Below are 13,025 nucleotides of genomic sequence, written 5' to 3'. Positions count from 1 at the left end.
TTAATAAAAATTAAAATGTCAAACAAAAAAAGTCAATCCCGCGCCCACGTCCACACCATAGGAAATAATTTTGGATAATAAAGCTTCGTTCTTTATAAAAATACTCAATTTCTCCAATTCAAATCACAAATTTAATGATAAAAACAAAGATGAAATCATGAAATATAATCAAATCCAGCTCAAAAACACTTACCCCAATCCAAATGGTGGAAATCCCCTCCAAAATCGCCCAAAACTAAGGTCTACAACTCAAAATATGATAAAAATAACCAAACCCTCGATTTATATGAAGCTGCCCAGGGATTCCGCATTTGCGGGCCAAGAGCCGCATTTGCGAGCAATGGCTCGCATTTGCAACAACAGCTTACCAAACAAAGATCCGCATCGGCTAAACGGTAGTCGCTCCTGCGACAGCGCAAAAGCACAAAACAAATCGCAGAAGCGGAAAACCTAACAATGTAAAAACGCACAGAAGCAACTAGAAATCGCGAGAACCAGACTTCTTCAACAACAAGGAAATGACCCGAAACTCGTCCGACACATCCAGGTCCCCCGAGACCCCATCCAATCATTCCAACCAACCCCATAACATAACAGAAATCTGCTCGAGGCCTCAAATCACATCAAATAACATCAAAACTACGAATCGCACCTCAATTCAAGCCTAATGAACTAATGAACTTCCAATTTCTACGACTCACGCCGAATTATATCAAACGAACCCGGAATGATCTTAAATTCTGCATGCAAGTTCCAAAAGACACAACGGAGCTATACCAACTCCCAAAATCGCAATCCGAACCCAATATCAACAAGGTCAACTCTCAGTCAAACCTCTCAACCTTCCAAAACTTTAATTTTCTAACTTTCGCCAAAATACATCAAATCAACCTACGGACCTCCAAATCCAAATTCGGACATACACCTATGTCCAAAATCATCATACGCAGCTATTGGAATCATCAAAATACCATTTTGGAGTCGTCTACACAAAAGTCAAACTCCGATCAACTCTTATCACTTAAACTTCTAAAACAAGAATCATTCTTCCAAATCAATCCCGAATCATCCGAAAACCGAACCCAGCCACACACACAAGTCATGATACACAATACATAGCTGCTCGAGACCTTAATCTACCGAATAGAATGCTAATTCTCAAAATGACTGGTCGGGTCATTATATTTCCCCCCCTCTTAAACAAACGTTCGTCCTCGAACATGCAAAGAACCATTCCGAAGTCATCAAATCACTGAATGTACTCATCATAAGTATACTCGCAGGTGATCCCACGTCACCCCAATCCACATAGGCCCGACAACACCATCTCAACTGAAGATTTTTCACCATCCGATCATTTCCCAAAGACTTGATTCCCACATAAACACACTGTATCAACCTCACCCAGCTGCCACCTCTCATGCATACACCCATAAGGTATAACCACATGACGTAACACATCACACATATGCCCATAACAAGAACTCTGACCACGATAACTGCCCATAACCAAATCCTATAAATAACCTCATATTAGCTAAAACCTTATCCTAAACCTTCACGACGCTGACAATGATGCAAGAAACATGAATATCTTATAACCATTCACCCAAAGCAATAAGTCACACCCAACACCATCTGGACACATACGTCGCAAGCTAAACCCTAATAAGCACAATGTGAATATGACTGAATATGGAAAGATAAACACATGAGAAAACTATTAAACATGCCCGAAATGTCGCAACTCCCTATCAGTACCATACTACGAATTCATTCCCTAAGGGAGAATCAAACATATGAACTAATCACAAGGATCTCATCCTAATATAACTCCATCGCGGCACGTAACCCGGTTCAAACATATCAAACCATATGAAAATGCGAGGATCCCATCCTCAGCTCTGAATCACGAGTAGAATACGCAACATACCAACCAAAAATCTACTAACTCAATTCCACGAAACAAAATCATAACACGGAATAGACTTCTCATACTAGTAGAGCACCTAAATCACAAATCATAACCAAACCATCTAGAAATCATATCAAAACCTACCGTAATGAGTAACAGAAAGTCCCTTCTAGTCTCATAGCCTTCAATAGTGAACAGAACAAATGATAGATACGGGCTACCACTATATAATCTCCCATCATGGGTAAACACTTAAGCAGAATACAAGAATCACGAAACTCACCCATATGAAGCAAGATAGGAGGACTCACTCCGATAAGTAGAGTTGAATCAAAATAAGAATGATGCTCCTCTTTAACAAATTGAAACCATACTTGTAATGAGACCATTTTGTGCAGCGGCCTCACCCCTACCATGAAAAGCATATCAACGGGCCGGATATCCCCCTCTAAGGAGCCTTTTACCCGGCTGTCCTCTACCCCTAGCTGGCTTGCAGGTAGGTTAGCAACTGGAATGGAGCCTATAGCTTAGGTGTCTGATGAAATCTACCTCTACGGATTCTGGGACAATCTCTCATGATGTGCCTGGTATCACCACACTAATAACAACCCCTCCACGGGCATTACTGTTGGTACTGAGTCTGTGCCGAATAACTGAAATAACCGTTGTAGGAACACCGTGCAGGTGGTACAATAAAAGATGACTGCCTGAGGTCCCTGACTAACTGGAGCACCACAAGTGGTCTGAAGTGCGGACTGGACTAGCTGACTGCCCGAGCCTCTGCCGTTATGGGTCATAGCTGAAGAGTAAAATTCACTGAATCCTCCAGAACCTCGAGATCTTTTGGCCTCTTTATCCTCCCTCTCCTCATCCCGAATACGCTCTAACCTTCTGGCAATCTCCACAGCCTGCTAAAATAGAGTATCAATCTCCAACTCTCGAGCCATGTTGAATCTAAGACCATAACTGAGCCCCTAGATAAATCTACGGACTCGCTCTCTGACTGTAGAAACCAAAGTAGGTGCAGACGGGATAACTTACTGAACTTGATGGTATACTACGACACTGTCATAGTTCCCTGATGTAGCGGCTCGAACTATGTGCGCCACGCATTCCGGAGGGTCTGGGGAATAAACTCCCTTAAAAACATCTTTGGAAACTGAGTCCAAGTGAGTGGTGTTGCATCAGCTGGACTACCCTCCTCATAAACCTGCCACCACTGATACGCTGCTCTCGACAACTAAAATGTAGTAAAAGCAACTCCGCTCACCTCCACAATACCAATGGTGTGGAGAATATAGTGACACTTCTCTATAAAACCCTGTACATCCTCGATAGTTGTTCCACTGAAAGTAGGTGGACCATACCTTTTAAACCTCTCAATCCTCTTCTACTCCTCCTCTAATGCCCCTGGCCTGACCTCAGGCTGAACCAGAATAACAGGCTATACCGGCACCACACCCGAACCCGACCAATATGAGCCTACTTCTTTGGTGTACGAGCGGTGGGGGTTTGAGCGCCTACAGTGCCTGCCCCCCAATTGGAGCTACTAGCGGCTCTTTAACTACTGCTCTATCATGCTCAAGAACTGCGCTAAAGTTTCTTGAAGTTCGAGGGTAAAAACAGGTGCCTCCGTTGCCTGTCCCCCAACCGGAGCTACTGACAGCTCCTCAGCTGTTGCTCTGGGAGGTGCTCTAGCTACGACACGTGCCCCTCCTTGTCCTCTACCTCAGCCCCGACTCTCGCAGATCTAGCAGGGGGCGTGGGTGTCTTCTCGGCTGATTCGGGCGCGTGTCCTCATAATCTGTGAGAGAGTAGAGATACAAAAGGTCAAACTTCAAATCAACAAAACCACATGATAGGAAAGAAAGAATTGGAATTTTCCTATTAGTTCAGTAGCCTCTCGAAGATAAGTACAGACATCTCTGTACCGATCCACAAGACTCTACTAAACTTGCTTATGACTCGTAGAACCTATGAGCCTAGAGTTCGGATACCAACTTGTCAAGACCCAAAATCCTACCTCAGGCGTCGTGATGGCACCTAGTCTCTACGACTAGGTAAGCCGATTACTTACCACAATTAAGCTAATTTAACAATGATATTTAAATCAAAGAATAATATAAAATACCGAAATAAATGTGAAATAAGCCTACGCGGAAATAATCACTACAACCTCCCAAGACTAGGTAATACAGAGTCACGAACTCTAGCTAATACATGAAAAGATCTCAAAAATTGAATTACAATAATGTTCAAATAACAAGCTGACAGTACAATGAAAGGAAAGGACTCCAAGGGGTTGCGATGACCAAGCATCTCTACCTTGAATCCCCGCGATCAATAAGCTAACTCTGCCTAAGTCCGATATCTCCAATACCTGGATCTGCACAAAAAGTACAGAAGTGTAGTATGAGTATAACACGGTCTGTACCCAGTAAGTATCAAGACTAACCTCAGTGGAGTAGTGATGGAGTACAAGTCAAGACACCGACTAGTCAAAATAACTTGTGCAGTATATAAGTATAAAGCTAAAAAGGAAAGCAGGAATCAGTAAATGGCAACAAGAATCAACATGTGATATAAATAGTAAAGTAATAAGAACACCGTGAAGTACCAATTGAAACCAAATAAGGAAAAAAAAATAACAACCAATTAATCAAGCCGTTCTAACATAAGTTTGCAACGCATTTTGTTCGAGATACCTCATCTCATAATCAGAAGTAACGAGTCTTAACCACAATCATATGCTCACAACACCTTTTGTCCACATGTCTAATCATAACCGCATGGACAACTCACATGCCAATATCCCAATCTGCCCGGCATGATCACAGGCTCACACAATCCACCCGACATAGTCACAGGCTCAATATCAACATGAAAGCAGATAATACAAGAATACATGGGCATGTTCAATAAATGTTAAGTTTCATACTCTCAAACTAGTATAAGTGGCATGCTACGGTGTATGCTTGTGCGAGTGTACTAGTACCGCCCAAGTCAACAAGTAATATTAAGGACATCGAGTAGCTCATTGAGAGCAACACAACAAGTCACGTAAGGTGTATGAAATACACGAGGAGAATCACACTAACGCACAAATATTGTCAATATAATGCCCCAGGCCATCACACATCATCCCTGATATTGCCACCCTTATCTCTCCGATAGTCACCCGTATCACTCTGCCCTAACAATATCATTAGACACCTGTATTACTCCGATAGCCACCCATATCGCTTCGCCATAAAAATATCATTAGCCACCCATATTACTTCGTATAATAGCCACCCTTTTCGCTTCGCCCGGACAAAAATACAACAACGACCCGTATCATTCCGCACAATCAACAACAGTGAGATGCCACCCTTATGCCCCGCATTATGGCAACAATGAGATGCCACCCTTATGCTTCACATAACAATAACCAATCCACACAACCATTCACATATACACACAACAACATGACATATCAACTTATACCACGAGTGCCCATAGGTCACAACCTTTCCAAAAGAAATAACAATATCAATATTTGCACAACAAATAACCCATGGCTCAAACACAATGTGTATAGAATCTCAAAAACAACAAAATGAACGGGAAAGTAACTCAAAAATGAACAACATCCACTTTGAACATAACTTCTATTAAAATAGATTAATGACTTTCAATAACTTCAACTTCAATTAATTGCTCAAGGATAAACTCAAGAAAGAAGGTATTTCAATGAAATGACAAACTTCAGATTCTAGTGTATGAAATAGGCTAACAATGAAAGAGATGGCACCAACTAGAAACTACGTCTAAATGCATGAGAATAAACTGGAAACATAAGGATATCATGTAACAACAATTTCAATTAAGAGTAACTCAACAATAAAGGAAGTTACATAATGATAAAAGAGGTAACGACTTTAAATAAAGCACATAGGAGTAAACTTGACAAGTAAAGGATGTGACATGTAACAACAACTTCAAATAAAGCATGTGAAAGTAAACATGATAAATAAAAGATATAACATGTGCTAATAATTCCAAATAATTACATGAAAGAAGTCTAAGAGTCTAAACCGTTCAATTTCCCTATAAAGCCCAAGTACGCACTTGTCACCTCGCGTACACGGCTTTCACATAACATAAATAGCACAACAACCCAAATTCTAAGGGGTAGTTCCCCCATACAAAGTTAGGCAAGATACTTACCTTAAAGAAGCGAAATCAATACTCTAAAATGACATTCTCGTATGAAACACATTTCCAGACGGGTCAAATCTAGCCAAAATAACTTAATATCATAAATAAAAATCATAAAAAATAATTTCGGATAATAAAGCTTCGATCTTTAATGAAAACGAAAAAGTCAACCCCGGGCTCGCACCTCGAAACCTGACAAAACTCACAAAATCCGAATATCTATTCCGATACGAGTCCGACCATACCAAAATTATCCAATTCCGACACCAAATCGGCCTTTAAATCCTCATTTTATATTTTTGAAAGTTTTTACAAAAATCCTCAATTTCTCCAATTCAAATCATTAATTTAATGATAAAAACAAAGATGGAATCATGAAATATAACCAAATCTAGGTCAAAAACACTTACCCCAATTCAAATGGTGGAAATTCCTTCTAAATCGCCCGAAACCGAGGTCTACAACTCAAAATATGATAAAAACAACCAAACCCTCGATTTATATGAAGCTGGCCAGAGATTCCACATTTGCGGGCCAAGAAACGCACCTGCGAGCCCGCATTTGTGAGCAATGGCTCGCATCTGCGACAACAACTTACCAGACCAAGATTCGCATCTGCGGAATGGTAGTCGCACCTGAGGCACGCAGAAGCGCAAAACAAATCGCAGAAGCGGAAAACCTGGCCATGCAAAAACGCGCAAAAGTGACTAGAAATCACGTAGAAGCGGGTCTGCACCTGCGCTCCAAAATGCGCAGATGCGAAACACTAGAACCAGACTTCTTTAACAACATGGAAATGACACGAAACTCATCCGAAACACATCCGGACCCCCGTCCAATCATACCAATCAACCCCATAACCTAACGCGGACCTGCTCAAGGTCTCAAATCATATCAAACAATATCAAAACTAGGAATCACACCTCAATTCAAGCCTAATGAACTAATAAACTTCCAACTTTTACGACTCGAGCCGAATCATATCAAACCAACCCGGAATGACCTCAAATTCTGCATGCAAGTCCCAAAAGACATAACGGAGCTACACCAACTCCCAGAATCGTAATCCGAACCCGATATCAACAAGGTCAACTACCGGTCAAACCTCTCAACCTTCCAAATCTTCAATTTTCCAACTTTCGCCAAAATGTATCAAATCAACCTACGGACTTCTAAATCCAAATCCGGACATACGCCTAAGTACAAAATCACCATACAAAGCTATTGAAATCTTCAAAATATCATTCCGGAGTCGGCTACATAAAAGTCAAACTCCAGTCAACTCTAATCACTTAAGCTTCTAAAACAAGAATCATTCTTCCAAATCAATCTCGAATCATCTGAAAACCGAACCCGGCCACACACACAAGTCATGATACATAATACTAAGCTGCTCGAGACCTTAATCCATCGAATAGAATGCTAATTCTCAAAACAACCGGTTGGGTCGTTATACACGCTAGCATGGGTGCTACTTTGTGGTATTTTTCCAATTTCGTTCCCTTTTTGCTTCAACTCATGCACCTTCGTCCCATATTACCTCTGGATGATTTCTATATATAAAATTACCACGAATTAACACAAATCATTACATTACACGTTCGAAATCTACGAAATATGAATACAATATGAGACAATATGAATATAAATATACATACTTTAAGCCAAATGTCATATATTCATTGTCTTCCAAAGTAACAACCATTTGGAACGAGGACACTAAATACATCATATTATGATTTCAATATATAAATTTTCATGATTTAATTAGTTTGAAGAGTGTCTCCAAAGGCCCTTGTTACACTGATTGGTGGCTCGAGGCTTCCGAGGCGTTGTTATTGCGATCAAGAGATAAAGATAAGAGTTCCTGATGTCTTCAATTACTTGGTTTATCCCACTAGATGTTTCAATTAGGCACACACTGTAATTTTTCTAATACTTTTTAGTCCATATTGCTAATATTCTCAATGTATTCAGTATAGTGACTACAGTTTGTTAGTGCTTCTTGTGTTTACTTCGTCTTTTGTTATTCTTGAACAGGAAAAGCCAGTTTCAATATTTCTGCACCCCTCCGCCCAAAAAAAAAAAATTTTTTTAACCTTAATCAATTTTTTAGAAGGAAAACCACGTTGATGGCTGATTTTATTAAACAAAAGAATTCAAAAGCAACAAGGAGGCAGGGTATACACCTAATTGCTTCAGATAAAAGAGAGAAAAAAAACAACAAATTCCCCTTCATATAGAGTGAGAATCATATTTTCCTCTAGGAGTAGTTAATTAAAGTTATATTTCCTCCGATCTATAATAAGTGATCTTTTTGTCTTTTTATTTTAGTTTAAAATAAGTGTCATTTTACATAATTAAAAAAAAATTTAACTTTTTTTTTTCTTCAAATTTGTCCTTATTTACATATTCCAACATGTCAAGTTAACAATATGTAAATTTTAATTAATGATAATTTAGTCAAAACAACTTCTTTTTTAAGAGTTAATATTTTCTTAAGGGGTGTACCAAATGCCAAAAATTATGGACCGGAGGAAGTATTAAATAATGTGTCACTAAATAAGTGTTAATAACACTGTATGTATAGGTGCGGTTGTTCTTGAAAAAATGGCCAAGTTACACATTTGATCGATCGGCCAAAAATAATTATATCCGCTATTCAAATATATATATATATATATATATATATATATATATATATATATATATATTACCGGCTATTATTTTCGGAAGCGATTGTACTTTTCAGGGCGAAGTGCAACAATAGTCACTTTTAAACCCGCTATTTAAAATAAATCCACAATTACAATATATTTAAAGATTAGCCAATTCGCCCAAACTTCAGGACAAGTATCCTGAATTCGAAAATTCAGGACTTAGTGTCCTGAATTTTTGAGCTGCTAATTTAAAATTCAAGACTAAGTGTCCTGAATTTCTGAACTAATAATTTAAAATTCAGGACATAAGATTCAAACTTCTAGACACAATTTTCGAACTTTAGGACACAATGTCCTGAAGTTTGAATTTTGAAGTTTAATATGACAACCCAATTTCTCTTATAGGTCGTGATGACGCCCAACGTCGCCGCTAGGCAAGCCAACAATAAATTAGCTGTATATTTATCATTTTTAATTATTTCAAAGTAGTTGGGTTTTATTTATTACATAAGTGAGAAGTGAAAAATTTAATAAAGTAAAGTGAAAACTATGGAAAGAGCAAATGCAGTGAAATAAATGCTCAAACGGCATAAAGCCTACTAGCATATTTTCAAGACCTGGTGTCACAAGTGTATGTGCAACTGGTAGAATATACAAAACACTAAGCTACTGTCTAAAATAGAGTAGACAGAAAGTAAATACAAAAGAGAGACTGAGGTGCTGCAGATTAGCCTTAGAGAGCAGCTCACCACTAAGCCTTGGGTAAAGTGGGTGCGCGCTTAGATGACTGCCAGATGCACCTATCTCAGGTCCTGCACGATTAGTGCAGAAGTATAGCGTAAGTACATAAACAACATATACCCAGTAAGTATCCAGTCTAACCTTGAAGAAGTAGTGACGAGGGGTCGACATCGACAATAACGATGGGCCAACAATAAAATACAAGAATGCTAAATAAGTATGGAATATGTGAATAATAATAATAACACAATAGCCAGCAATGATTAAATGATTCTTTAATTGATAGTAAATTCCAAAAGTCTTCAACTAACACATACTAACTCCAAATAAATTTCGGGCCAATAAATAATTTATAATCTCTCAATTCATAAAAATAATATCAAGTGTATTCGGGCTCCAAGCATTAACACGCACGATTTATGCCGAGGTCGTACGACCCGATCCATAATAATGTGTACAATACCAAGGGTCGAGCGGCACGAACCATAGATGCATCTATTATACTGCCGAGGCATTCGGCCCGCTCCACAAGAAGAGAGAGTACTTTATAAACATCCAATTTAAAAGTTATTACAAGGCTCATACACAAAGAAGCACAATTTTTTATTAACAGTCAATTGACCCGCCAAAACTCAGGTAAGTGACATTCGGCCTTTACGAATCCTTTATCAAGTTTCAATATAATTTATGCACTTAAATTAACAAGTAGAGTGCAAATATTACAAATATTTCATGATTTGGGTCCTAAAACTACCCGGGTTTAAGCATAATTAGTAGCTACGCATGGACTCTCGTCACCCCGTGCATGCGTAGCCCCTACAATTAGAAGCAAATAATAATTTAAAACACCTATGGGGTAAATTTCCCCTTACAAGGTTAGGATAGAGACTTACCTCGTCTCAAAGCTCACTTTCCGGCCCACAAATTCACTCTAAGGACTCAACTTGGTCCCGAATAATCTGAAGCTAGCCAAATATTATATAAATTAATCAATATACACTCAAAGTTAATAATTTAGCTATTAGAGTAATTACCCAACCCAAATTGGAAGATTCCTAAAATTCACCCAAGGCCCACGTGCCCGAATTCTGGAAATTTTCGAAGATAAATATTACCCATAACTTCACGAACTCAAATATATAATTTTTACCCAATTCCATAACAATTTTCGTGGTTAAATCTCATTTTTATCAAAACCTAGATTTTTTCAACTAAACCCATAATTTCTACACTTTATTTGCTAAGAATCTACCCAATAATGCATGTATTAAACTCATCTTATATAGAAATTACTTGCCTCAAAGTGCTAGGTGAAAACCCCTTTTCAAAGAGCTCTAAATATCACCCAAGAGATGAAAGATATGAGCCAAATAGCCTAAGTCTCGACTTAAATGAACCTCACTGCCTTCAGTGATTTCGCACCTGCGACACCACTGTCGCACCTGCTGCTCCGCTTCTGCGGACAAACATCGTAGGTGCGGACCATGCTCAGGTATGCCTTTATCGCTTCTGCGGGCAAAGCCTTGCTTCTGCGAGCCTGTTTTTGCGGCACATGCGTCGCACCTGCGAACCATCCCGTTTATGCGATCGACTCCCTCGCACATGTGCCTTCGCAAGTGTAGTTCCTGCCTCGCTTCTGTGACCACTGGGAAGTCCATGCCAAGCCACTTCTGCGGTCAAAATCTCTCACCTGTGGCCAAAATCTCGCATGTGAGGACGCACCAGAACTGGTGCACCAATAGTTCTTCATGCAAATTCCGAGCCCGATTCCAATCCATTCCGCATCCGGGGCCCCTGGGACCCCATCCAATGACACTCACACATCCAACAACATAATATATGCCTACTCGCACGCTCTAAATACCAAAATAACTCTAAAAATACGAATCGGGCGCCAAAACGCATGAATCAAATTATGAAACTCAAGAATTTCTAGAAATACTTTCGCGCATCTGATTTCTATCAAATCAACTCGTAATGATGCCGAATTTTGCGAGCGAGTCAAAAATCACCACTCGGAACCATTACCGTGCTCGGAATCCCAATCGGACTTCCATAATACCAAATTCTACCTCAAACCAAATTTAAAGAACTTGAAAACCTTCAATGTGCCAACTTTCAATATTAAGCGCTGAAATGCTCCCGGATCATCCAAAATCCGATACGAACATATACCCAAGTCCAAAATTATCATACAAACCTATTAGGATCGTCAAATCCTGGTTTTGAGATCGTTTGCTTAAAATGTTGACCTAAGCCAAATTAAACTCTTTTAAGCCAATATTAAGGAACTAAGTGTTCCTATTTCAACCCGAACGCTTCCAAACCCGAACTAACCATCCCCACAAGTCATAAAACAGTAAAAGCACGTAAAAGAGTCTTATTTAGGGGAACAGGGGTCTAGAAAGCAAAACAACCGGTCGGGTCGTTACATTCTCTACCTCTTAAACAAATATTCGTCCTTGAACGGGTCTAGAATCGTACCTGGAGTACCGAATAAGTGTGGATATACTCCGTATATCCTCCTCGGTCTCCCAAGTCGCCTCCTCAACTGGTTTACCCTTCCACTGAACCTTTAGCATAGAAATCTTCTTGGACCTCAATTGGCGAACCTGCCTGTCAATAATGGTAACCGGCTCTTCCTCATAACTCAGGCTCTCATCTAGCTGAACCATGTTGTAGTCTAACACATGCGACCTGTCGTCATGATACTTCCCGAGCATAGACACGTAAATCGGATGAACTCCCGATAGACTGGGAGGCAAAGCAAGCTCATAAGCAACCTCTCGAACTAGCCCCTGCACCTCAAATGGACCTATAAACCTTGAGCTCAACTTGCCCTTCTTCCCGAACCTCATGATCCCCTTCATCGGCAAAACTTTCAAGAGAACTTTTTCTCCCACCATAAATGATAAATCACGCGTCTTCTCATCCGCGTAACTCTTCTGTCTGGACTGTGCTGTGCAAAGTTGCTCCTGAATCAACTTCACCTTCTCCAAGGCATCCTTCACTAAATCAGTACCATATAACTTAGCCTCGCCGGGATCGAACCATCCGATGGGCGAACGACATCGCCGACCATATAAAGCCTCAAATGGATCCATCTCGATACTGGATTGATAACTATTGTTGTAAGCAAACTCGGCCAAAGGCAAGAGTGGATTCCACTGCCCTTCGAAGTCAATCACACATGCTTTGAGCATATCCTCCAAGATCTGAACTGTCCGCTCTGACTGGTCATCATTCTGTGAATGAAAGGTTGTGTTGAGCTCTACCCGGGTGCCCAACTCACTATGTACTGACCTCCAGAAATGTGAAGAAAACTGAGGGCCTCTATCTGATATGATGGAAACAGGCACACTATGCGACCGAACAATCTTCTGAATGTACATCTTGGCCAAACTCTATGAAAAATACGTGGTCACAATCGGAATGAAGTGTGTCGACTTGGTCAATCTGTCGACAATGACCCAGATTTCATCAAACTTCCTAGAGGTCTGTGGCAACCA

This window comes from Nicotiana tabacum, chromosome 2, assembly GCF_000715075.1.
Source record: "Nicotiana tabacum cultivar K326 chromosome 2, ASM71507v2, whole genome shotgun sequence".
NCBI classification, from domain to species: domain Eukaryota; kingdom Viridiplantae; phylum Streptophyta; class Magnoliopsida; order Solanales; family Solanaceae; genus Nicotiana; species Nicotiana tabacum.
The sequence above is the reverse complement of the archived record's forward strand: the minus strand, read 5'-3'. Positions refer to the sequence as shown.